Genomic DNA, 26,532 nt, shown 5'->3' with positions numbered 1-26,532 from the left:
GTCAACAGGCACAGCAGAGTCTCCTCCTGCAGCAACACGATGTTATTTTCCACCTCAACGTGGTAGGAAATGACCCGTATGGCCAACCCCCTCTTCCCGCAGAGCAGCGATGGCATCTCTGATGGCCTGGGCTTTCATTTTGAAGAGTCGGGAGTCAATGCAGGCAAACAGCATCAGCCCCAAAACCTTCAGCTGCCTCTGGCAACCCCTGGACGCAAGGCAATTCCCTCCCGGATGACAACCACCGCTCTCACCTCCATCCATACCCACAGTCACACAGACAGCAGTGGCCCCTCCAGCATGGGGACAGCCCAGGGACGGTGCTGCAGCCCCGCAGCACCACGGCACCCTGTCCAGCCTCAGCAACTTCTCCCAGGGCAAATACGGGAAGAGTACAATGGTGGGATGGAGACAAACAGCTCCCAGAACAGCCAGGGGTCAGCTGAAGGCCTGTCTAACATACCCCAGCAGGTGGAAATGTGCTAAGCGTGGCCCTCGCCTCAAGAGATCCAGAGGTACGTAACAGCTGCCCTTTGGAAGTGAATGAATCCTGCATCTCCTTTCGGTCCAGATGGATTTATAAGTCAGGCTTGTGGTTAGACTCCTCTGGGAGTCCAGAGACACAATACCCAGAAAGCAGCAAGGAAACGCAGCAGTGAGAAGCAATACACGTCCCAAAGTCACTGAAGGTGCCCTCGGCAGCAAGTTGGGCGCAGCCGGTGCTCGAGCTGGGATGGCTGAGCACGGCCGTGCCCACCACAACAGCACAAAACCTTCTCCTGCAGAGGCTGGGCAGCAGGAGCAGAGCCGGTGGGGCTGTGATCAGAGCCCTGCACATCTCCGAAACCCACCCGGCCGCTACAGGTGATGGGCAGACGCAGCCCCCCGCTGCTGAGACAAGCTCTGCTGCAAACCAGGCAGGAGCGGGAAGAAGAGGTTTTTTTCCAGCTCTGTTTTTCCAGCGATGGCAGCTGTGGTCTCTGCCTTTGTCTGCGTAACGTTGGGTTGGGCTTGTTTCTGCTTCGAGCTTTTCTGGGGGAAGGCACGGCGCGCAGGTTCGGCTCTGCCTGGCACATCATCAACCACGCCGTCAGGCACGTTTTCAATGCTGGGGCTCCATTGAATGGCGCGAACGAGAGGCAAAGAAACCACGGCCGCATTTGCAGACCCCAAGGAGGAGCTGGCAACTCTGACACTCAGAAAATACAACTTTTGATCCAAAACCCCAACCAAATTTCACACGCAAGTCACCCTGGGCAAGGGAGACCAGAGTAAGTGCAGAAAGAGCTTGCAGGCAGGCACTTGCCTGAGCGTAGCTGCACTGAAAGGACTCCTACACTGAGACCTCTTAGTGCCATTCCAGGAAAATGTGAAGTTTGGGATATCCAAGCTCTTTTGTCACATCTATCTAAAATAAATAATAAGAACTCTTACAGCAAGGGACACAACTGAAAAATTGGTATGCCTTTTAGTGCTTGGCTGGTCACCTGGAGGATTAGATCTAATTAAAACCTCTGAACCATGGAGTTTTTTGCCAAGGAGCACCTCTAGAGGTTAGGAAGCCTTCCTGGATGGTAGGCGTGCTGCTCACTTGTCAACGTTTCTGTTGCTTAATGTCTCTACTATCAATAGTCCAGGCTTCACGCTAACAAAAAAGCCAGTTTGAGGGTTTGGAAAACTCAGCACAGATCCGTACAAATTACACTGTCAAGCCCAGGGAAAAGCAGGGCCTGAACAAAATAAATACAATGAGACAGACAGCGGAGCGCTCGCGTGGGAAACTCAACCTGTGCTAATCTGCTACTGGATAAGGGGATGGTGGCACCAGCAAGGACATTCACCGAAATGAAACTCTGAGGCTGGGACAGAGACAGCCGATGACAACACCCCGTGATGCTACCTACAGTGATGGCAGAGATTTGGGTGCGCTCAACAGATGAGATTAACCAGCTTCAAACCCGGGTGAGGAACAGCCGCGAGGCTACGGGGACTCGACACAAGCGCCGTGCTCAGGTTCAAGCAGGTTTCCAAAGGAGGCCCCTGTGTGCTAAACACAGCCCCGGTTCATCCTGGCAGGACCCACCCTGACTGCGGGGCCACACCGCATCCCCTCCAGATGCGACCCTCACCACCCATCTGAGGTTCTTGTGCCTCCAAGCTCCATCACATCCATCTCTCTCTCATCCTGTTCCTGAAGAGTAGAAAGCAAGGGTCATCATAATTGATCCATGCAAGAAACTGCCTGGGTGCAGGGACAGGCTGTGGTTAACAGGTATGCTGCTGGTGGTCATGCTGGATGAGACGCACTGAGCAGGGATGAAGAGTTTGGGGAGACTGGCCAGAATCCCTACTGCCTGCAGGTGCTCACGCTGACATCTCTGAGAAGCTCCTGACAAAGCTCTGTCCCTCACAAGGTGGGTTTTGTTCTTGGGCAGAAGTTCTCAAACTTCTTGAGACATGGGCCATCCGCCCCAGACCACGAGAGGACCTCTGAACAGCTCTGAGCATGGGCCACCAGACCCTCTCGATACACATCCTGGAGACAATACCCTCTTTCATAGAATCCTAGAATGTGTTGGGTTGGAAGGGACCTCTAAAGGCCATCTAGTCCAACCCCCCTGCAGCGAGCAGGGACATCTTCAACTAGATCAGGTTACTCAGAGCCTCATCCAGCCTGGCCTTGAACATCTCCAGGGATGGGGCCTCCACCCCCTCTCTGGGCAACCTGGGCCAGCGTCTCACCACCCTCAGTGGAAAGAACTTCTTCCTAATGTCTCATCTAAACCTGCCCTGCTCTAGTTTCCCAGGGTGTAGTCTACAGTCTGCTCTCTGCGCTTTCAAACCCCAACCCAGGCTGATCCTCCACCCAACTCAAGACGTCCCCGCTGCCTGCAGACATCCCTGCTTCTCCCCAGCCCTCCCAGGGACCTCCGTAGACGGGGTCACCCAGCAGTGACGGGGCTGCCACCCACACCCTCAGGAGCACACCGCCGCAATTAAGAGGCGCCCTTTTGATCACAAGACAAACAACATTTATGTTTCCCACTGCTGCCTCCTCCCGAAGCTCCTGGAGTTGTGACTTTGCCGAGCACAAATTTAATGTGCCATTTCATCATGTTTCCCTCTCGGTGGCTGCGGGAGGGTGACCGTGCCCTTCGGCAGCCAGGGGAAAAAACAAAAGCAGGGGAGGGAAAGCCACCAGAAAACCTCCATCTGAGCCTGCCTGCTGCAGCTCGCAACGGCAGAAGGAAACACTCCATTTTCTGCCAGTTTATATTTCACTGCGTTGGAGTTACAACTTCCCACGAGGGGCCAGAAATTATTACAGTCAAGGCTTGTTTGCCAGAGCACCGCAAGCCTCAACAGCGCACAGAGAGGAGCAAAAGGAACAAAAACAAGGGCTGACGCGCTGTGATCAGCGCTATCGGAGTAAAACTGAAATGAAGTCGCCGCAGCGCCTCGGTGACCGGTGACAGGTCCTGCCTTGGGCGGGTGGTGAAGGCAGAGATGGGATTCAGCATCTTCCACCGGCTGCTGGGTCAGGATATTTATCACAGAATGGTTCGGGTTGGAAGGGACCTTAAAGCCCAGCCAGTGCCACCCCCCTGCCCTGGGCAGGGACACCTCCCACCAGACCAGGTTGCTCCAAGCCCCGTCCAACCTGCCCTTGAACCCCTCCAGGGATGGGGCAGCCACAGCTTCTCTGGGCAACCTGGGCCAGGGGCTCACCACCCTCACAGCAAACAATTTCTGCCTCACATCTCATCTCAATCTCCCCTCTTCCAGTTTAAACCCCTTCCCCCTCGTCCCATGGCTCCCCTCCCTGATCCAGAGTCCCTCCCCAGCTTTCCTGGAGCCCCTTTAGGGCCTGGAAGGGGCTCCAAGGTCTCCCTGGAGCCTTCTCTTCTCCAGGCTGAACCCCCCCAGCTCTCTCAGCCTGTCCCCACAGCAGAGGGGCTCCAGCCCTCCCAGCATCTCCGGGGCCTCCTCTGGCTCCGCTCCAACAGTTCCGTGTCCTTCTGCTGTTGGTGCCCCAGAGCTGGAGGCAGCCCTGCAGGGGGGTCTCACGGAGCGGAGCAGAGGGGCAGAATCCCCCCCCTCGCCCTGCTGCCCACGCTGCTGGGGATGCAGCCTGGGATACAGTTTGCTCCCTTCTTTTTTCCTTCCATTAAAGCTCTTTGTGGAAGCAGCAAGACCTTAGCACACGGATGACCATCCGGAAGATCTACCAACACGATGGATGCTTCCTGGAGGAGACGCAGCCTCACCAGCTGGGATCAGAGCCCTCCAAACAGCTTCTCCATGCGCTGTAGCGTTGGGCTGTTAGGGATCCGCTTGCGGGACGCCTGCCGTTTCTCCACGGACATTCTTTCGGGCACGGTAAGGAGCAGCACCTGCACAGGGGATGCGGCTGTTGCTCCTGAAAATCCAGCACGGGCTTCTCTGCCATTCTGACTGGCAAACTCATGACATGGAAGCAGCTCCCCTTTTGCTGAAGAAGGGATTTTTTTTTAAGAGCACTGTCCGTGAAGGGACACCCTTACCTGTTCCTCCTGGGATGACCCCAAGCACACGTGCATGAAATTTCGGAGAGACTTTTCAAAGTTTTGCCAGACTGCACAGGCGAGGGGCGTGGGAAGACTGAAAAGCAGCAACACAGCCCTGAGGCAACAGCGGCTCTTGAGTTAGACGGGAACTTGCAAAATTAGATTTAAATTAAAAAAAAAAAAAAAAAAAAAAAAAAAAGGGGGGAAAGCCAAGCGGTGTGAAGGGACGTGGGGCCTCAGAAGCACAGAGCAGGGCAGGCAGGCAAACGCCTTTGTCTCTCCTGCTCTGGCAGGGACACACAGAGAATATTTATTTCGTGGCCTGCTTGTTGTACAAACCGCATGAGACGCTAGAAAAAAAGAGCGTCACCTCCTTACTCTGAGCATCCTGCTAAAGCCAAGCAGAGAAAGAACCAAAAGGAGGTGTGAATGGGGGAGTGCGTGAATGGGGGAGTGCGAGGGAGGGGATGCTCCTGCCTGGCAGGGCAGGGTGCTGAGCACAGCCCTTCTCCTGCCCCGGCGGTGGTGTCCCACTGCGGCGGTGGCCGCACGCCCACTCTGGTGGCCACCGGCTGCTGGGCATCCTCCCCAGGGCACGGGGAGGTAAGTCTGGAGCTCGTGCTTGGATGAAAGCCCGGCGTGACGGTGAAAAGGCATGATAATCACCGGGCTTAATGGACAGGACTTAATGGGTCTCTTCTCTCCTCAGAGCCAGCGCGGTCTGCGATGCCGCATGGGAAATCAAAGCCGGGATCAAAGTCTTTAAGTCTGCGAAACAGCCTAAAAAATTTAGTGTAGTCTATTTAGCTTGTGCTATAACCTGAGGATCAGAAACAGGCAGCAAGGCAGCACGGCTTACCTCCCCCTCCTCCTCCATCCATCCCCCTTCCCCAGTTTTCACTCGAAAATCTGTTAACGAAGAAAACGAGAGCGCACCGATGTTTTGCTCAAAGGAGAACGAGGCGGCTGGGAACTGAAATGCGGCTACGATGGCATCACCCTGAAACACAGCTCTCGGAGCCCTGCCTGCCTTCTCGTGCCTCTCAGGCCGTCACACCCAGGTAAGAACTGGAAAGGCAACGGAAAAGGTTGTTTCTGCGAGTCCTGGAAACCAAAAGCAACGCAAGCAGGGTCACACGTGAAAAGGGCAATGACTTCTTCAGAGGCCTCTGTATTTGGAGGATTTCTGACAGCTCTTGTAAGTATATTCACATTAAAATCACCTGACAAGCAACAGAGAGATGAAACTAATCATTACGATGTCAATGTTTAAAGGTTTGACTGGAATTCAGTAATTCCAGCCCGAACTATAGCCGTGAATCTGAGATTCTACATAAGGGCAGAAAAAAGAGAGGCAGGATGATCAGCAGCTCATTAATACTTGTACGATTGAATTTTAGATTGCAGGTTTAAGAAAAAACAAAAAAATGAAAAAAGCATCAAAATAGTCCAAGTGAGAAGTGACACATGCAGAAAACACGCTTTCCGACCGCATTCAAAGCACTGGCATGAACCATCCCCATTGGAAACGGCCGCGGAGCCGCTGCAGCAAGCCCAGCCGGCTCCGATCCACGACTTCCCAGGTGATACATCTCCTTCCCAACTTTGCTCTCCAGAGGAGGATAACTGGGACAACTCAATGCGAACAATTCGCAGCGCCCCCCGCCCCCTGAAACAAGCACCCTGGCTCTGCCGTGGGACGCCAGCAAATGACGCTTAAGCGCAGGGTTGGGGAATCTCTTACAAAAATACTTATTTAACGGAGGCTTTCCATTATTGCAGCGTCTCACGCGACTGAAAAGGAGACGGGACATTTGCACGCACGATATGAGATAAAGAGGGTAATGATAAGATAACCCCGACCCCAAACAGGACGCCTGCAACTATTCGGAGTTAGGGATGAAGCGCACACACCCCCAAAGCCCCCACCGAGGTCCGCATGCAGCAAAACCGGCCTAGAAAAGCCTCTTCTCTGAGCATCAGCTCAAACCTGAGTTTATCACAGACAAAGGCCTTCAGAGCCACGACTTAAGGAGATTAAAAACCACCCAGAAAAATGGAGCCCTAAGTAGTTGTGCCGATCAAAATACAGCGAAGAAGAAAGTGGGGGGCGAGGGGGGAAAACCTGACAAAAGGAAAAACTAGGTTTCAATAGGCAACACAATACCACAATTTCGTATGAAAGATGTGAAGCATAAAAGAGGTGTTAGATGTTCAAAAGCCCAGAATATAGGAGAGACATTAAAAAAAAAAAAAAAAAAAAAGCCCCGAGAAGATGAAAATCTCCACTTCAATGCAATGCTGCCTTCTCACTTTCTGCCAAGCCAGGCACTCATGGCACTAGCGGGGGAGCAGCCGCGTCCCTGCGAGAGCAACGCGTCTCAACGTGACATAATGGATTACACAGACGCAAGTATGGGTTTTAATGAGCAATTAGGTTATTGAGTATTTGTTGCTAAGAGGAGAATAGAACTGCAGAGAATAAGTCGGAGCCGAGTACGTGATCCCGCGATTTTGATGGGCTAATGCGATACTTAAACCGGGGGAGCGTGAGTCACCCCGGAGAGGCAGAAACAGCGTGGAGGACTGCCTGGGAAAAGCTGGGGAACCTTGGCTCGCTATCGACCGTGTATTCACATCCCAGGCACCACCAAGAGATAGTGGAGTTTCTTATGAGCCCTACAACATCCCCGCTGGAAGCGGGACGGCTATAACGTCCCGTTACGGACAAGCCCTGAGTTCCCTGGGGACACAGTGACATCGGGTTTAACTGGGGAAACCTCTCAGATAGGCGATGTGAGTGGGAATTACCTGACGTGAGTTTCTGGCCCTTTGCAGTCACAACGATTTCGAGCTGGAAGAGCAGAGCAGAGCTACTTCTCGCGACGTGCGAGGGTCGAGAGCCATCGAGAGCCCCGCGGGGAGGGGACCCGGCTCGCCGAAGCCCAGAGAGGGCAAGGCTGAGGCGGCTAATATTTCGTAACAGGGGAAAAAAAAATAATAAAATCAGATGAGCTGCAGGGCTGTAATGTAGCATAACAGATGGATAATTAGATTTATATGAAAAGCTGTAAAAGTAAGTAATTAAATAAAAATACAGAATAGCGAATCTGCCGCCCGCAGCCAGACAGCTCGCAGGGGTGCAGGAAGCCCCTGCAGCCGGGACCCAGCGTCCCAGACACAGGGGAGCCAGCGGCACCCCTGTCCCAGCCACCGGGGACTCGTTTGGGTCAACCGAAATGAGTTGTCACCCAAAGCACGACCGCTCCGGAGAGGAGCGATGGGAACAGTGGGAGCAAGTCGAGTTGCAGTGAAACCCCCTCTTCCTCCTCACCTCTCCGGAGAGCAGAGTAGAAGAGCGAATACCAGCTCTGGACAATAAAATCTTAGGTGCCGTAAGAAAATCGACCACGCCAGATTGTCCGGCTGAACGCACACAAACAACAAACCGAAAGGTGGTATTTATATCCGTAGGAAAAAAGGTACCGTGAAAACGAGCCGGAGATTGCACAGAGGGTAACAGAAAGCGAGCCCAGGCAGGAGTTCCACTGTCCCGGCACGTGTGAGGCTCCCCAGGACACCCCCAGAGCCCCTCTCTTCCCCTGACCCTTGTCTTTGCTATCTCTGAGCTTTATTTTGGTGCCAGTACATGTCCCCCAGCTACGTGTCCGTCAGTGCTGATGGCCGGGTGACTCCCTGCTCTGCTTTGGAGGGGGCTGTTGTCCACGCGAAGCTCCCACCGACGCCGGGGCAAGTGGAGGGGTGCAGCTCTCAAGAGCCTCAGATACCAGCTCAGCTTTCACGAGTTTAATCGAAAACCCGCAAACCATTTTATGATGAAAAAGCAAAGGTTTTTGGATTCTCGGGGCTATCGCCGTCAGCCTGCCAGCGCAGAGCCGGAGGAGCCTGCAGAGGAAAGGGTCCGGAGCAGCCCCATCAAGGCTAGCCCATCTCCTCCGTTCTCCTGACGGTGAGGGATGGGCCCGTGCAGTCCACTCCGGAGGTTTGTCAGCCCGCTGTGATTTAGGGGCTGGACTGGGTGACTCATGCTCCGTCTGCAACCATCAAGGGAACTGCCTGAGCTCCCTCCAAGCACAACGTGTCGAATGACTGATCCTTCCAGGCAGGTACGAGACTGTGCTCCACGGTGCATGGAGAAGGACATCACGGGAACTCCTCCAGCGCTCCATCATCCAAACCGATGCTTTATCTTGAGGCGTAAATCAACCTTAAGGCTGTATGTGCCATGCTTACAAAACACTCCCTATGCAATTCTGAAAGCCTGTTATTTTACCGTAGGTCAAACGCGTATCAGTGCCTAAGGATGGGGTCTGTTTCATTGGAGGCTGCGTTAATAAAAAGTGAGCGATTCCCTCCGAGCGCAAGCAGAACCCATTTATTTCCTTGCCATTTTGGCCACAGCCCACAAAAACGGCGTTGATTTCTTTTCAAAAAATCACAACGCAGCGAGGAACAAGAACAATATTGCAGGATTAATACCACGTCCTTGAGCTCATCCAGCGTTTTTCATCCCAGAGACTTCAAAGCGCCCCCTCGATTTATAGACAGGGAAAGCGAAGCGCTCCCAGGAGCGTCGGCTGGGCTCCTGCCGCCCCGCTCCTCCCCTTCCTCACACTCCTTTTCTCTGTGAGCCTCCAGCCTCCTGGCTCCGAAACCGAACTGGCCTGGGATGGCGGCAAACGCAGGAGCACCCGAGGCCTTACCCAGCTCTTTGCTGCTGTAGGACCCCTGGACGAGCCCCTTCTGCGACAGCGACTCGCAGCGGGGCAGCTTTGCACGGAAGCATCCCTGCCAGGTCTGCCATCCATGGCGCACTGAGCGTCATTCCAGGCATGCAAAGTTACCCAGATATTCCGACAAAACCTATTCACACGCCTTAGGTAACGTGAAAACACTGCAAAAAGCTGTCTGAAAGCACCCCAAGAAAGGAAGCCGTAGTGCTAACCGCCGGGCTCCTAACACTGCGGCTTATATTCTCCCGTGGCAATGAGTGTCCGTAGAACTAATATCTTGAAAGACATTAAAAGGCGGCCCGAGGCTAAGACCTTTGATTGTTATTCGCTTTATTTGTTTGCTTGCTCATTTAGGCTGATTTTTCTTTAAGACAAGTGCTAATAAGAAAGCCTTTGCCTGGCGTGTCCCTGTTGGGAACGCCAGCGGAGCGCAGGCACTCTCCAGCTCTTCTTCCACCAGCCCCAAAGCGAAGTGTGAGAACAGGCACTTCGCTTCCCTCCCTTCCAGCAGCATCTTCGCGATGCTCTGTCCTATTTTAACCCTGCCATCTGTTTCGCAACTCTCTGCGTTCCTCCCGTAACCGAGGAAGGCAGCGCGTTACATCAAGCAAATCTTTCTATCCTCTCCCACCCGTTTTGCTTACGGACGTGCCCCGGAGCACCCCCGGGCGCCACCACGCAAGGTATTGCTCTTAAACCACCGCTCACCGCTTACCAGCCTCCTCTCAAAGCACCGCACTCCTCTACAGGCAAGGGAAGATGCTGGATCACAGGGAGAATCACACCCACTGCAATGTCATGTTTTAAACTCCGGCTGTTCCCATTCCCAGCGGGTTTAGCAGTGCTATTAGAATCATTTTAGACTAGAAAAGGAGATTTGTTTCACTGAGTCATGATTCAAAAAACGAGACTTCGCTCCATTTACAAAAGCAAATCACCACCTCGCAAATGCCAAGCGCAGATTTCAGCTCCAAAAGCGAAGCCCGGGGAACGTTTCCAGCCAGAGAGAGAATGGAAAAGCTGCATCTGCAAAAGCTGGGAAACCTTTTTTTTTTTTTTTTTTAATTTATCCGGTTTTCCTAAATGGAAAGCATGACCTGTGGAACACCAGAAATCTAACTCGTTCTGCATCGAGGGGCTCAATCACGCATTGATAGAGGGGAGAGTGACAGCCCGAGCGCCACCACGGGACCAGGGACCGACGATCCAAGCCAGTTCCCGGGTGGGAAGCCCTCAAGGAAAACTTGGGAGCCACAGAAAGCACCAGCCATTCTTTCTGCTTTCTGATTCATCCCTACTCAAACACCCACATGCCACGGCAGAGGAGGCTGGAACTGCTACATTTAGGATGACATTTAAAAATCAAGGTTGTGCCGCTGATGGTCATTAAAAATCCAACAGCATTTTTCAGAAACAAGTGGGTACTCGCATCGGTGTCCCTGCCAAATATCAGCACAGCAGTCATTTTTCTAGCAGCTTCAGTTAGACGCTAAAGGAAAATTGCACCCACCTATAATTACTGTTATTACTGTTGTTGTTGTTGTTTAAAACATTCACTATTATACCTTTATATTTTCTAAATACAAAATAAGACGGAAACATTTCCCCAAACCTCTCTAAGTGTCATATTCATCTCACGTAACGTTAGATACCTAAAATTAAGACACCCAGCTCAGACGAGCTGCCTGGGCTCCCTCAGTAACGTGTTCCAACCTGCGCTCTGCACCCCCCGGGAGACCCAACCCCCGTCTCTGTATTTCCACGGGACTTGCCCGGGCTAATCCAAAAAGGCAAGTCTATGGTCCAAGGCTTTAGAGTCGCTCTAAAGGGGGCTACATCTATTTCGGAAAGTGTCGGAGGAATTCACGGTCACCGGCCACGAGCAGAAATGATGATTTGCCCCATGGGAGATGGGGGTGTTCTTTGACTCCTGTCTTACGACGGGATGATTTGCCTTTTGGAGGCGTCTCTCTCCCCTGGTTGGAGATGGAGCCTGGGTAGTTGGCTCAGGTGGACACTCGTAAAGGAAGACTGAAGCTAGGTGACGTGGACCCCATCTTCAGAGAGAGGGCGAAGGAAATGCCTGAATCAAGCTGTCAAAGAGTTAAAATGACCAAGCGAGCTAATAAAACACATTACTAATGCAACAACTTAATGTGCCTACCCGAGGCACAAAGCCACAGCAGGTACCACAGCCAAACGGGATGCTCAGAAAGGGCTGGAGCAAGGAGAGGAAGCACGTTCAGAAGGGAAGGTTTTGCATAAAAGACGCAGCAGAGTAAGATAATTATGCAAGGAGAGGGGAATTTCAGCAGCGTGTCCCACATCACCGACGGACAGAGAGAACGCATTCCTCGACAAAGAAAGCCGACATGCCAATTAAGTTTTAACGACCCTAAAGGCAAAGAGAATCTGCTGCGGTGGTGGAGGGAGCCAACAGACAGACTTAGCCTGGCAATGAAATGGTTAGGAAAAGCCAGAAAGATCTTGAGATGAACACTGTTTTTGTAATGAGGAACGGTGATAGGGGCATCAGAGGTAGGTTCTTCGAGGCAGGAGATAAGGGCTTAACCACCAGGGCAGAAGAAAACTGGGAGAGCAGAGAGCGGCTGCGGAAGATGAGATGCCTGGATTCAGAAACAGCTCGAAGGCGAAGGGTGAAGGAGGAAGCGGAGTTCAATTTATTCAACGCTCTGGAACTGTGGAAAGACATACGCTCCGCAAACGTTAGTTGTGATGATCACTTCCCACTGCTAGACTCCGTTAAGAGAGGACGGGAAGGTGACACAACCAGAAGTTCACACATGTGCTGCGAAGGCGCAGGAGGAGAGCAGACTTGCCAGTAATTGCCGGGACGCAAAACCCCAGTCGATGGCAGCCTAGTAAACAAATCTGGGTCTGCGGTTCCCATCTGCTTTGTACCGCGGAGGGAGGGAAGCCACTGCCCAGGGGGTCTGCTGAGGCCACGGGGCATGCTGCCGGGTGGTCTGCCTGCCCCGGGCTGCCGTGTTTGCCTTCAGAAGCTGTAGATGCTCTGAAGCATCACTTCAGAAACCAATGGTCCTAAACCGATGCTTCCTCCCCAGACGGACATTTGTGAACCCACGCAGGACACCCTACGCTGAGCTGGTGTGGATTATCTCCTTGCCAACGTCCATCAGCTCAGCACACAACAATCAGACTGATTTTGGGCCGTTTACACAAAGGAGGTTGCCCCGGCCTCCAGCTGAGCACACAAACCCTACGAGATGAGAAGCTATGCGCTAATGACTAATGACACGGGTGCATCATCCTCCCATGGCCATCCCCTGGAGTGTGAAACGCTGGCCTCCTTCCCAAGCAGAGCTGCTATTACCTCCCACAGACAATATCCACGACTGATTTGTGACGATGAGGTCAGCAGCCACAAACGTCCTGCCTTCTCCTCTCCTTACTCACATCCTTCCCTCTCTGCTCCGCCCAGCAGCAAGGACACCAGCTTGCCACCGCTCCAAGGAGGACCAGCACAGCTCATCATCCTCCCCCACCGCGTGGGCCGGCTCTTTGCCTCACCCCAGAGCTGACGGTATCGACTGGTACCAGCACAGCAAGGTGAGACCTTCCCCAGGCTGGGCAATGCAGAGTCCAGGTCAACAGGTCGCGTGGGTGACGTGACCCATCCGAGCAGCTGTCTGGAAACCATCACCCCATGGAGAATCAGTCATCCCATTAACCCTACCTCCTTCCCGCTCCGCTTCTGCCTAGTGCGCAACAGCAAGGAAAAAAAACTCTCAGTTTGATCTCAATTGACCAATTTGCAATTCGGCAATGGACATCATCTCTTCTCCCCCAGGAGGGCCCACTGGACAGCACGAACTGGAAACAAACCGATTATCATGTTGGGAAATAGGATTTGGACAGGCTTTGTTTAAGTCCATCTCAAAGAACAATGAGGTTTAGTCCAAATTCTCTCTCTTTTGTGTGCCTTCTCTGTAAATTCCCCAAATGCAGCACGAATCTTCCAGCCTGCTCGCCACGGGATGAATCTGGGCAGGTTCCCGGGGCTCAAATACTCATCCATGTTTATGTCCTTCACGCTGCGCCGTGACAGCACGTGTCGCATAAAGCCTTGGACAATCTGGGTCCACATATTTATGGCAATGGACCTCCGTGTTTGACAACCCAAATCCGGGGACCTACAGCCGACTGCGGACACATTACTCGCTCTTGAAATGTAGGCCACAAAGCTACTTTAGTTCTGCTTTCGCTTGTAAATCAGGGGCTTACATATGTAATTGGCCTAACCGTAAGAGCAAACAACAGCAGTGGTAGCACAGTGCCAGCAATTATTCATGCCTATAATAAACGCCTGTAAAACTGAAAGCCAAGCCTTTAGAAATCTGGCTCCTCACCGCACACATGAAAAAAAAACCCAAAAACTCGTTTGCGGGGCTTGGCCAGTGGAGTTTTTCATTTCGGGGGAGAGACTGAAGGGGGGTACAGATTTTTTTTTTTTTTAATTTTTTTGTTTTTTTCATTCTATAAAAACACCGCTGGTGCCTACGTTTAGGTCACAGATGATTCTGGCTACATTTCAGAGTTTTGGAATAAACCCAGTGACAGGCACGGAGGACAACTCTGCCCTGCGTATTAACAGAGTAGCTCTTCGGGAAGAAGCGCAGCTGATCCCCATCCCTCAGGATGCGGGAAACAAGAGTAAATTGTTTACAGACAGCCCTTCTTCCCTGCCTCTGCTGAGCCAGCAGCCAGCCTGCCGACGAGCTGTCATCCCTGGAGGTGACGTACAACCCCTGGCCCTACCGCTTCTGGGCAAACGACCACGCGGCGTTAGTCCGTGCGAGAGCAGAGATGCTGACCCGGTGTCTCGGACAGGTCCGACCAGTTAAGGATGGCATCCGTGCCCATAAATCGCTCCTTCGGGTCAAGGCGCAAACAGCACGCTGCCTCTCTGTGCCCTCTTCAACCAACCGCGGCTACGGCTCACGGCGCCCGGGCAACGCAGCCGCCCTAGGACTCGCAGGATGAAAGGTGTGATGAGATCATTCTTTTTGCTCCACGCATTCCTCACCCGCAACATCAGAGCAACCCCTATAAAACTCTTCTAGCACGTTGCTGCAAATCAACACGGTCTTCCTTGATGGCAAAGACCCCGCTGGCAACAGAAGTCACAGAGTCACAGAATCTTCATGGTTGGAAAGGACCCTTAAAGTCCGCCCACTGGGTGGTTCTCACAAGCCCAGCAGACAAGCACCCTGCTCAGATACTATCAATTTTAGTCTTTGAATTGCTTTAACAATTAGCAGAGTTGAAAGGGAGCAAACGGAGTGAGGATGGGGTGACTGTCTGGGAGCAGACCCGCAGCCTGATGTGCTGGAAGGCACCACACAGATGTGGGCGACCACCAGCACCCCTTCACACAGCAAACGGGCACGTCACCACACCGCTGGCACAGAACTCACCCCACGCCCTAAAAAGCAATGCATCAAGTCTTCTCCTTGGTCCCTGCTGAGTGAAACACGCCGTCACCTCTCACAAGATCCTACAGATGCCCTTCCACACACACACACCTTCTACACACCTGATGAGGGGACTGGAACGCCTCTCTGATGAAGAAAGGCTGAGGGATTTGGGTCTCTTCAGTCTGGAAAAAAGACGGCTGAGGGGGGACCTTATCAACACTTATCAATACTTCAAGGGTGGGTGTCAGGAGGATGGGGCCAGGCTCTTTTCAGTGGTGCCCGGGGACAGGACAAGAGGTAACGGGCACAAACTTGACCATAGGAAGTTCCATCTCAACATGAGGAGGAACTTCTTTGCTGTGAGGGTGGCAGAGCCCTGGCACAGGCTGCCCAGAGAGGTGGTGGAGTCTCCGTCTCTGGAGACATTCCAAACCCGCCTGGAGGCGTTCCTGTGCCACCTGCTCTGGGTGACCCTGCTCTGGCAGGGGGTTGGACTGGATGATCTCCAGAGGTCCCTTCCAACCCCTGCCATCCTGTGATTCTGTGACCTCCTCATGTACACACACTGGCCAAGGGCTCCAGGGTCCGTGGTCCAGCAGCTTCGCTGGCCCCACGCTCCTCCAGCATCACGTCAGCCCTTTGCTTCCTCGGTGCTCACTGGGTAGCAGATTTCTCCCATTCCAGCAACAACCTGGACCTTCAACGTGCTTTGGACCCCCCAAGGTTAGAAGGTCTGAGGTACTGACAGACTTCCTTACCCACGAATCAACCGTTTTATATTCTCCTTTGGCATTGCTGGTTTTTTTTCCTCCTGCTTTAAGTGGTGGCTGAGCATGACCGGGAAGAGCTCTGTAAGGACTGCTGTCCCTCTTCAGAAATATTCTGTAACTACCAAGTTTTAGTACCTTCTGAAGGAAACTGCATTCATCACAGTTCAGAAGGGACCTTTTGGCCTAATCCCCACTAGAAAAACCGCCAAGCTGATCCTCCCATCTCACAATTAACAGTGACAGAGACTTCACCATACCGGGCAATGCGGTGCTGCTATGACAACAGGAACGGGAGACTCGTTAAGGGACTCATCGAGAGGGATAACGAGCAATCACAGCTCACAGAGAAGGCAGAAATCAATGAGAGCTGTTGATATCGCAACATTTTGCCGGATTGGGCCAGGTATTCGGTGAGCTTTGAAAGGTTGACTCGCATCGTCAGGGTAGGATCGCCGCGAGTACAACTTCTGAGGACAGGCAGATTCCTGGGGAGTAGAGAATGAATATTCATGAAGGAACTCAGTTTGGGAAAGGAAATGAATCAAGTGTGACAAATGCCGCCTATTAGGAAAAGAGGGTGGCGTCTATTTTTAGTGGAGTTAAGCAAACATTAAAGCTCACTCTCTAAGAACTCCAAATAATGCCACTCCTTGGCTCTGCCTCTCCACCACCAGATAAGAATTTAGCAGCACGTTGCCACCAGCCAAAACCCGCTCGCCTGAACAGAAGTTTTCCCATTTAGCCCCCGTATGTGTTTTATAAAAATAAAAAGTTTTAATCTCTAATCTGCATAGGAAGATGTGACGGTTTCCACCAGGATTTATTTTTTTTCCCCCCTCTCCAGAATCATAAGGCTTGAAGGAACCTTTTTAAGACGGAAGAAAACGCTGCATTCAAATCTCCTAAAAGAGCACTCACGCGGAGCTGTAATCACTTCAGATGCACGGAATTATCAGGAGGAGAAAATTCATCTCACTTAGAATCAAGACCCAATTTGATGCAGAAAGGAAGAGGCTTGGTTTGCCGCCGTGCCAAGCACTCAGACTTTTCACCGAAGTCAAAGAAGCTACAGCTGCTCCGAGCCATTGAAAATCATGCCCAGAATCTCCAGCGAAACTTGTTTGCAGAGATGGCAGCAGGCTGATAAGGATGTTGACTATTCCAAACAGGCCCACGTTATTTTATATTTTTAGAGATACTTAGCCTGCCTATTATTATTATTAAGCAGAGGTGGAGTATTTACTGCCTCCTTCTCGGAAATCTGTAAAAATGCTGCCTTTCAGCAGACTCCTCTTCTCTTCTGGTGAGCATTAAAGAGTTTCCTTCTCTCACATTTCATGCCCACAACTTGTCCAATTAAATAAGACAAAAGAGAGAGAATATTGCCTGATAAAAATAACACGATCCCCACAAAGCTATTTGAGCGGCCTTGATCCCATAACCTAAGGTGCTGCCAAGCCGTTGATTCAGACCAGAAGGTTCGGAAAGCTCTTTCCAGGGTCGTCCTAGCAGTGAGCGTTTAGAAAAGCCCTGGGCAAGGGGAGAACACGACCCAGGGATGAAGGACCCTTGCAGCAAGGCTTTTCAAGTCAAAATGCCCCATTTCTTACCAACTCCTCCACCTGCAACACCAGGTGGCTTCTGGCACCTCTCCTGTAGAGCTTCAAACATGCTCTTAAAGATGGCTTACAAAGAAGCAGCTCTGAAATCAGACACGTCAAGTATTTATTATCGCTATCTGCCTGCGGCACCGATCAGGCTGGGTGAAAATGAAGAGCAGAAAGACGCGGTTTTTCCCCGAGCAGCCAAACCTGGGAAATCTGTTGGCCGTGCACGCAGGCGCCGTCCATCTCACCTGGGACTCTGGGATCAGAGGTGGTGTCTCCTCCTGAGGTTCCTTCCCTGGCCTCTCCCTCCTAATCGCGTGCCCCCACCACTTCCTCGGCTTTCAGGTTACGAGCTTCCCTGTCATCTAGAGGGGAAGATGCCCACCATTAATGAAGTGCGGCTCATTAATGGGTGCACTGGGGCAACCTTCATCCCCAGCACAGCACGTGTGGCTGGGTCCCCACCAGGACAACAGCCAGCACGCGGAGCTCACCGTACATCACCTCCTTGGCGCATCACAGTGTCATTTGTCAGGAAAGTTGGGCCCGTTGTCCTTTAGAGAGCACATCTCCGTCCCTCCTTGCGCCGGCCCTCAGCAACTGTTGCCATGGTTATTACATTTGAGTGCTTTTCATCAAGAAGATGCTGCAACTGCCGAATTGTCTCTTGCAAGAGTTATTTAGGAATAACTAGTTAGTAAGTAGGAATAACGGGTTCAGACTGCCCACAGAAGCCAGCGATCCCAATTATTTTCGCTTTGATCCTGCCTTCTTTCTGGTCTCTGCCAGGTTCGGGTTTAAAGTGGGGGTTAGAGATAAGCAGAAGAGAAGGAACGTTTCCTGAAGGGAAACGCACTCGGCTCTGCCAGGAGATTAAAGGTCTCTCTTCGTACAAAGCCTCTGCTTTTCAATCAATCATAAATAGGCTGTAACAAGGCACAGCAATCAACCAGGAAACATATATCCTCACCTGTCGGGTTCACGGGGAGAAATGAGATGTATTTTCCAGCTCCATCACGTTAATTATTAATCAAGATATTACGGGCAAAGCCCAAAACCCGTTCATCAGTCAAGGGGAGTGACCGACGTCCCAGCGCTCTCCTCCTGCAAGGCACGGGCTGTGCCCGGCCCGCCGGGCGAGAGCGGTTCTCATGGCAGGAGCCAGCCCACGGCCCTGCCGGGGGTGCCGGCATTTCTCCTCGAGAGGCGGCCGCGTTTCAGACCCACTTTCAGCATCACAAAGTGAACGAATAAAGCCTGCTCCAGAAAGCCAAGGCCGTTTTGTTTAGCTCTCATTTAAAGCTCTGAAGAGTGACTGGGTAATGATGGAGCTGGTTTCCCCCTGCAGATCGGGTCCCACAGCGCAGTCCGTTAGGCTTTTAATGACATAAATGCCTTTTTCTGCTCTGTGTTATCCCTGGCACGGGGTTTGGGTAGGGAGGTGCATACCGCAAGACCTGAAGAACAGCTAAGCTAAAGGAGAGGCACGTGGAGTCTGCTGCAGCCTGAGCATCCACCGGCACCAGCGTTTCCCAAATCCCAGCCCCTTGCAGCGGAGGGAGCTGCCCATGGCACTGGGACCCTCAGAGGGTTTTTGGACCCATGGAGGGATCCAGAAGATGGAAGACAACCTCAACTTCACTCACAGGAATGAACCCAGGGGCTAGAAACATGTATTAGATGTAAGCCAAACACATCTCACAGCTGGAGCCAAAAAGCCACTCAGCAGAGCCGCAGTACTGGGTTTTCAAAGGGTGTCTGCCCAGTAGCAACTGGTAGGGAGACCTGAGCTGGCTCAGGCACCGAAACTGGAGCCACCAGCCTGGTGCAACGCCTGCTTCCCCGAGGTCGAGTTCACCTCCTTCTCCTGGCAAGGCAACACACGGCCGGTGGAGAGCTGCAGCGCCCGACGGTCAGGCCAGCGCATCGCTCGGCGAGCACCCACGGATGATGAGCTCTTTCTTGCAAACAGACTGTACTTCCCTACGGCCACAGGCTGAAGACAAAGAACTGAATTTGGATGACGTGAGACCCAGAGAGGTCGCGATGCAGCCTTTCCCCAGTTACCAAAAGAGACAGAAGACGACTTCACTTATTCTAGCTGAAGTAGCTGGATTTAAAGAAATTAAATTTGTCGGTTCATTAGTGTGTAACCTAAGAATGAAAAATGCATTTCTAATTCCTGATCCGCTAATCCACAATCCGCTGATCTGCAATCCCCAGAGTCCCCAGGGAAAGAACAGAAAATCCACAGCAGCCTTACACTATTTCTCTAAGATTTCCTGGCCAGGTCCTGCAGAAACAGCTCACGCTATGGAGCTTTCCTCCCTTTGCAAAACACACCTTGGCAAACACGCTGCCGTGCTAGGGGGTACCAGGGATAATAAAAACCAAATTGCACTTGTCAGAATAAGCGAACAATGGGCGTTTTGTGAGGTGCCGGGCATGATGCTTTCTGTGTTTGCTGGGCTTCCCATTGATCTGCAGAATCAGATCATTTGCAGCAGCCTTCCTACTCGTTAGGACAATTAGCGAGGTCTGAGTCGCGTTCTTAACGCAGAAGCGCTGCGACTGCACTGCAGGATGGCGTGTTGGCGCCTGCGAAAAGACTGTCCTGGCTGGACCTAAGGGATGTGTCCCTCGGTACCTTCTTCCCAGCTGACGTCCACCCGTGGAAGCTGCTCCTCATCCGTTTTGCCCCGGGAAGATCGGTCCATTGTATCCCCGCTCTCAGGGTATGGCAAGGGTGCGGGGGGCGCAGACCTGCCAAGCACACTCACAGTCAGTTTGCACACTTTAACCCATGATCTCCACGGGCAACATCAACTTTCTACACCAAAGCCTTCTTTAAATTATTTTGGACCTCTCTGCCTCATTCAGCCGAGGTGGAAGCAGCCACAATCCTCTCTGGTAAGGGTGCCCCACGCCAGCACAACCCCGTGCACAGAGGGAAGATCAGCGGTGAGCGCTGAGCTGTGGGGTGGGAAATTAGGCCAAATCCCGGGGATGCCACCATTGCACTTAACCACCCCCTTCGTACCCTCTCCAGACAGATGTGCTGACACACCTCCATCACTGATCTGGTTTTGACTTTGCAAAGCACCTCAGCCTTTGCTGGCTGCTTCTCCCCAACTCCAGAGCTGCTCAGAACTTGCTGCCCGTGCAAGCACGGTCATGGTCTGAGCTGCACGGCCAGCTTGCAGGGGGAGGACTCACTCCCAGAACACGATGGAGAAATCTTTCTGCAACACCTTTTCTTTCTCCTTCCCGGCAGATATGTTAGAAATGCTGTAAAGGTCTGTAGCTACAGACTCCAGAAACAGCCACTAACGCCAAAGCCGGCGCAGGTACCACCACCTGGTCTTTCTCCCTTTCGAGAGGCAGATCCACCCTTCACATCTCAGAAGGGTGTGAAACCACAGCCCCTGAGGGAATTGCTCAGGTCGCATGTGGAGCAGGGGCCCAGAGCAGAGCCTGAACTTGCCGCCCCCCCGCATCGCTTCCAACACCTCCACATCCCCGTTTCCCAAGCTTTTTGGAGCACGCCTCAAAACGTTCCCCTCCTCCCAGCTCTGCTCTCCATCGCAGCAGTCACACAAGAGCCATCGTGCACAGCTGCGGGAAGCTCGAGGCCAGAAATAGCAGCTCATTACTAAAGCACGTCATCACACGCCAAGGACCCCGATACGCCCTTCGCTCCCCTCCCCGTCACCCCGACCCGCACCCCGCTTCCACCGCTCCGCCAGCCCGTCCTCCCCGGTCCCACCTGGAAGGGGACAACCCAGGGCTGGCTCTACCAAATGACATCCGTATTTCTCCCGCTGAGCTCCTCAGCCCGTGCTCGTGGAGATTCACGCCGGCTGAATTGATCTCCAGACGCAGACGGGGTAGGACCAAGTCCTGACTCCATTCCACTCTTGAAGGTTTCAATTAATCATAAAGCCAATTCCATTTTGGGCTCCATCTGTCTTTATTCCTTCAGGGACTAATAACGCCTCACCGTGTGTTTTCACACACTAGTTGAACTGAAATTAAGACAGATTTCAATATGAAGTGCCCGAGAAGAAAACGCGTTTTTTAAAAAGAAAATCTCAGAGTTGTTACCATTCTCAGCTTGGAAAAAAGATCTTAAGTAAAAGCAGCGGGGTATTAATTTGCAAAACAACTCGGCTCACTGCAAGTCATGCAAACACACTAAAATCATATTTATGGGTTTTTATGACAGAGTATGTATGGAAATGTAACACAATCTGCTTCCCAAGGGAGGCGAGGAACACGCAGAGGGAGATCAGGAACGCTCCTGCGTGCGGCCGCCGAGCAAAGGGATTCCGGCAGCTGACACCCTGCCGCACCAGGCATGGACCAGAATCAGAAACCCTTTTCAACCCTCTCCGTTGCACTGACAGAAATAGACAAAGAACCCAAGAACCCTTGTGGTTCATCACGTACGGCAGGTTTTAGCTGCTTAAGGCTTAGGGAAACCTCATTTGCATGTTACTGTACTGTTACCACCCCGGGTTTTTTCTTCCCACCTCTGCAAAATCCAGTCACCGGGGCTTTCCGACCAGCCAGGCCTACACGCCGGCTTTAATAAGTCAATTCCTAAGTTGACCTGGTGGTTTATACAGAGCAACAGCCCTAATTATTGATCTTGGCAGACGGAGCTAAGTATTAACGACCTGTCCCTCGAAACAGCCACGGCAGAGCCGTGCCCATCGTCTCCCGGCTGTCGATCCAGCGGCACCAATGCGTTCCCTCACTCCTCACCCAGGCAAAGATGCGGCCCCAACTTGGGTGACAGCCCAGACTGACGCAGGTGGGGATGCTCAAAGCACGGGCCAGCTCCAGGATGATTAAGAGAAGAGAAGAGGTACGGCTGGGCAACAGGGGAGAATCATGGAGAAAGAGTTGTGAACGTGGAGAGCAGCAGAGCGACAGGACACTCACCGTGACCCACGTATCACCTGGGCTCCAGCTGACCCCATCTGACTGCCGGAAGAGTCCTGTCTCTTTCCCATTCCCTATATTCAGGGCATTTAGAAAAGAAAAAAAAAAAAAAAAAAAAGGACAGACACTCTGGAAAGGATGGTTGCAAGAAATTATACGATGCACTCCACGTTAAATTCATAAGAGACAAAACCAGAGAGAATCTGTGAGAACCGAAGTGCGCTGGAGGGACAGCTAGACGCTTCTGATGGAAGCGAAGACGCAATCCTTTGATGGTTGCCTTCTGGAACTGGCTGCAGTACCTTGGAAACTCATTAAATGCAGCAGAAAGGACAAGTGACGTACATCTATTGATGCTTTGAGCAGCAAATTAGTTTTCAAATCTATTCAGGTCTCACACAGTGGCGTCAAGGGGCTAAGACTTGGTGGCGAGCAGCTGCGATAGCGTTTCTCCAACTTGCGTGATGACTCCAAGCCACCCCACGGGGAGGGGGCTGCCCACCAGTCCAGCTCCCCGGAGACAACTCGTGGCCAGACAGTTGCCCTGACCGGCAGGGCTCAGAGATCTGTGTGGCTTCAGACAGCCAAGCCAGTGAGCCTTCCCCTTCCAAAACACGCCAGGCGGCTCCAAGGGCCTCTGACAGACATCTGCTTTAAAGCAGAAAGAGGATCATCTAAAATAAAGAGAGATCAAAATCCGGCTCACAAGACGACACAGAATGTCAGCACCTGAGGGAAGAGCAAGTAGTCAACAGTGATGATGAGTTTCTTCAGAAAGAGCTTATTTCCAGTAAGCTGTTTTCTCCCTCTGCAGAGCATCACCCCGTTCAAACACCTGGCGAGCCTTGAAGGGGCTGAGGTTGGCAGCAATCTGGTGGAAGACCTGAGCAACTGTCTTCAGGGATGAATAATCAACTGTTTCAACGAATCTTAAAAGCACGCGAACAGACAGATGAGGAAAAACTTATCAAAACGCTGTACCAGGAGAACAGGTAGGCTGGAAGACGCCAACCTGAGAACAAGGTCAGTTGCTGGGACTTGATCCCTCTTCAACCAGGACAACCCAGGGCCAATCTTAGACGCCGTGAAAGCCTGCGGCTGCTGGCTTGTGTTATTTTGCCTCCTATGCAAGCTCTGAGACCAGCAGCTCTGCCTTCCTCTCGGCGGCACAAGGGGAAGAGCAGCGGAACAACGGAGGGACAGTGAGTAAATGTGGCTAAATCCAGAAGACAGCTCATGAGAGCTACGGGCCACCCCCCAAGACCCCTCCCAAAAGCCCAATTCTGCCACTACCAGTCACACCACAAACCTGGCTGGATCTGCCTTCGCATGCTCGCGGCATACAGCCTGCCAGCAATTAAATCCAACAAAAGCCGCAATCAGCAAAGGGGTAGGAGGGTGCACGCAGCAGGACCCACAAAGGGAGAGATGGGGATCTGGACCCTCCTATACAAGCTCAGACAATAGCCCGTAATCGTAATCGCTGGGTCAGTTCTGTCCACCCCAAACCCTGCTGGGAGCAGGTACGTAACTGAGGCTGGATCCTGCATTTCCTGCTCTCATTGTTCCTCTTCTTCCCATCCCTCACTGCTTTGTTCTGTTCAATGCACGTTTTCAACCTCCCTTCGGAAACACATTAACAACAGGCTGCCACAGCCTCCCGTACGCCCCGATTAAAGAGCAGACGCAGGTGCCTCTTCTTTGTGGAGCGTTTCGCACCTATTACTTGGAGGGAATGCGGAGAACACGGGAAAGCCACAGCAGGTCAGGGAAATAACGTAGGCGTTGGGTAGGAAAATCTTTGAAGCTTGTGAAGCCATTAGCCGCGCGCGCAGGCTGTAGTGAAAAGGATAAACAGAGAACATGGATGATGAATAAATAGTGGCTGAAGAGACAGAGGAATACATGTTGCGTCCAGCGACGAAACCAGGTCTACGCTGAGAAACAGCAAGTGTGGGCTGGTTTTTTTTTGTTGCAGAAAGCCATTAGGTAACCAGTCCGAATGCATATTTTAAATGGAAACCACGACAATAACTCAAATGCTTTAGCGGAGAGCATTTACTAAATGAGAAGAGACAGAAACAATGCGTTTTATATAACGCATGACCTGGCTGCAATGAGTTTTTCCTGCAGGTTGTGTCACCAACTTCCCTGCTGAAGAGAGGGAGCCGCCGAGCGTCGTCGGAGCAGCTTCCCGGTGCTCTGGAGCCCTGCCACGTCCCCGGGCAGCAGCGGCTATCCCGTGGGGCTGTGTTTGCAGGACAGGCCACCTCAGAGCAAGCAGCCAGACCAGCAAGACCCTGCACGGCTCTGGGCGCGCTCACCTCCCCGCGAAGGACGCACCAGGAAGAGACCACCTGCATCGTCAAGGCCGAGCCCTGTGATAAGCGATAAAATACACCGGTGCTGGGGGGGAACCGTCGGTTTACTCGCTGCTGAAGTGCGACGTGAGGCCAAACGCTCCGATTTCAGCAATCTGCATCCTCGTTGCTTAACCTCTTCGTCCTCCCCTCCAGCGCCACCGGCCCAACCCAGACCCCGTGGATGGGGTAATTCACTCCAGAATTCTCACACTTGACAGGAGCAACAACATCCTCAGCCTAAAACCGGTCCCACAGGGTGAAGCCGAGATGTCCATCCCACCTGTCAACTCTCCAGCAGTTGCAGGCACCTGGAGAAAATACACCTGGCAGGGGACGAGCACCCGACCTGGCCCTGCCCAGGGCAGGGGGTGGAACCAGATGACATTTAAGGCCCCCTCCAACCCGAACCATTCCATGATTCTATGATTCCAGGCACCGGCGTTTTCCCAGCATTTAAATTACCAAAGCATTTATGAAAACAAAACCAGGAGCAAAGCTCGGATTCTAGATTTTTCTCCCAGGATCTGCTCTCTCTGTCTTGCTGAGAGCACAAGGATGGCAGTTTACTATTTAATTGTTAATTACACTTTCTTGTTAGATTTCGGACGCTGAAAAATGTTTAGGGATTTATTCTTCTGTGTAATTAACCATAATGATGAAACACAGTTTTCTACCGCACTGCAGTTTTGTTAAGGTTATTCATAATGGGGAAAGGCTAAATAGGTTGAGTTCATTATTGTTACAGGAAAAAAAAAAAAATGAGGTGACCCAATCAAATTAATTTGAAATTAAGTGCAGCGAGGCCGATAACTCCACACAAGTCAGGAGTTCAAATAAAAATAGAAGAGACAATCTACAAAAGCAAGAAATTACAAGCGGGCAGGGAGTCGAGCCGGAATTACCGCAATTCGGGGGTGGCAAACACACGGCGTTGGCAAACGGGGCCACTGAAAAAACACGGTGAGAACGGATAAAGAGATGGGCAAAGACTGTAGGACGCAAAAGGAGAAGCTGGAGAAGGAAGGGACGAACATGAAGATGGATTTGAAATAAATGGGTAGCGACAGTGCTTGTTAAGCTAACTAGATTTATTTCTCTGCCCAGAAATTCTTATGTCCTTACAAGACAGCATCGAAGCAAGGTCTTTAATTTTACTTTTCCCGGGTTTATTGCTTGGGCCTTAATGTTATTTAACAGCAGTGAGTGTCAACCAGTCTCATTGCGAAGCTGGACTTAATTCAAAATCGTTAAATCCGGTGGAAGCGTTTTCTTCCCGACAGAGACATCCCGGTGCCTCTCTGACGAAACATGGAAGTCGTGCACCCTAGGGGAATGGACACCACGGAAATACCGACGGCTAGAGCAGGGACGGGGAGACAGCATTCCCTCCTCCCAAAGAAAAGAAGCTGAGAAAGCAGGACGGAACCCAGCCGGATATCACGATGCTGAGCACTACTCGGCCACCCCGGCACAGCCCTGCGTGGGGAGGCAGCGGAGCCATCGCTCTGGGCTCTCCTTTTAGGCTTACCTGGAAAAGCAGATACGTGTTTTAGGCCTCTCTTTGCTTTGCCAAAACGGTGGTAGCTTGAAACAAGCCTCAGAGCTGGGTAAGATGCATAATGGTGATCGGGATATTCGTGATGTACATCGTCACGGTTTAAGGGGTTTAATCTCATGGGAAATGGTTAAGACAAGCGATACCCCGACGTGAGCCACCTCTAGGAAACTCTCGAGTGCTGCTACAAGGTGATGCTTGTGACGAGTTTCCTCTCAAGTCTTTACCAAATCCTGCACCGTTTGTTTGATCACTCGGCCAGCGATAAAGAGCGTGATCCCAGTAGCGCTGGGCTTGTTGGAAGAGGCTCTGCTGGGGACCATCCTGCTGGGACGCACCATCAGTGAGATCCTGTCCCCGGCCACACAGTCTGAAGAGCACTTGGGTTTTTAACCGACGGGCCAAGACGCCACAAATGTCTCAATGCAGCTGCACAAGCGACTTTGGCCATGCCGAAATCGCACCTTTTGCACCTTCTGCCCCCTCCCCACAAAACGCAAATGGCTTCTCTTCACCTTGAAGGTCCGGCG

The 26,532-nt window shown here is 52.1% G+C and overlaps 1 protein-coding gene and 1 long non-coding RNA gene across 15 annotated transcripts in view; both read right to left on the bottom strand.

The window, feature by feature from the left end:
- SIL1 (SIL1 nucleotide exchange factor) overlaps positions 1–26,532 on the bottom strand; it is a 99,268-nt gene that overhangs the window by 6,778 nt on the left and 65,958 nt on the right. The window lies entirely within an intron of this gene.
- LOC141749638 (uncharacterized) lies at positions 15,935–18,109 on the bottom strand. The gene is made up of 3 exons (XR_012589431.1): positions 17,632–18,109; positions 17,386–17,502; positions 15,935–16,015 (listed from the first exon to the last, which is right to left on the bottom strand). It is a non-coding gene; the product is annotated as an uncharacterized LOC141749638 (long non-coding RNA).

The sequence above is a fragment of the Larus michahellis genome, chromosome 11 (assembly GCF_964199755.1).
Source record: "Larus michahellis chromosome 11, bLarMic1.1, whole genome shotgun sequence".
NCBI lineage: Eukaryota > Metazoa > Chordata > Aves > Charadriiformes > Laridae > Larus > Larus michahellis.
The sequence above is the reverse complement of the archived record's forward strand: the minus strand, read 5'-3'. Positions and strand labels throughout refer to the sequence as shown.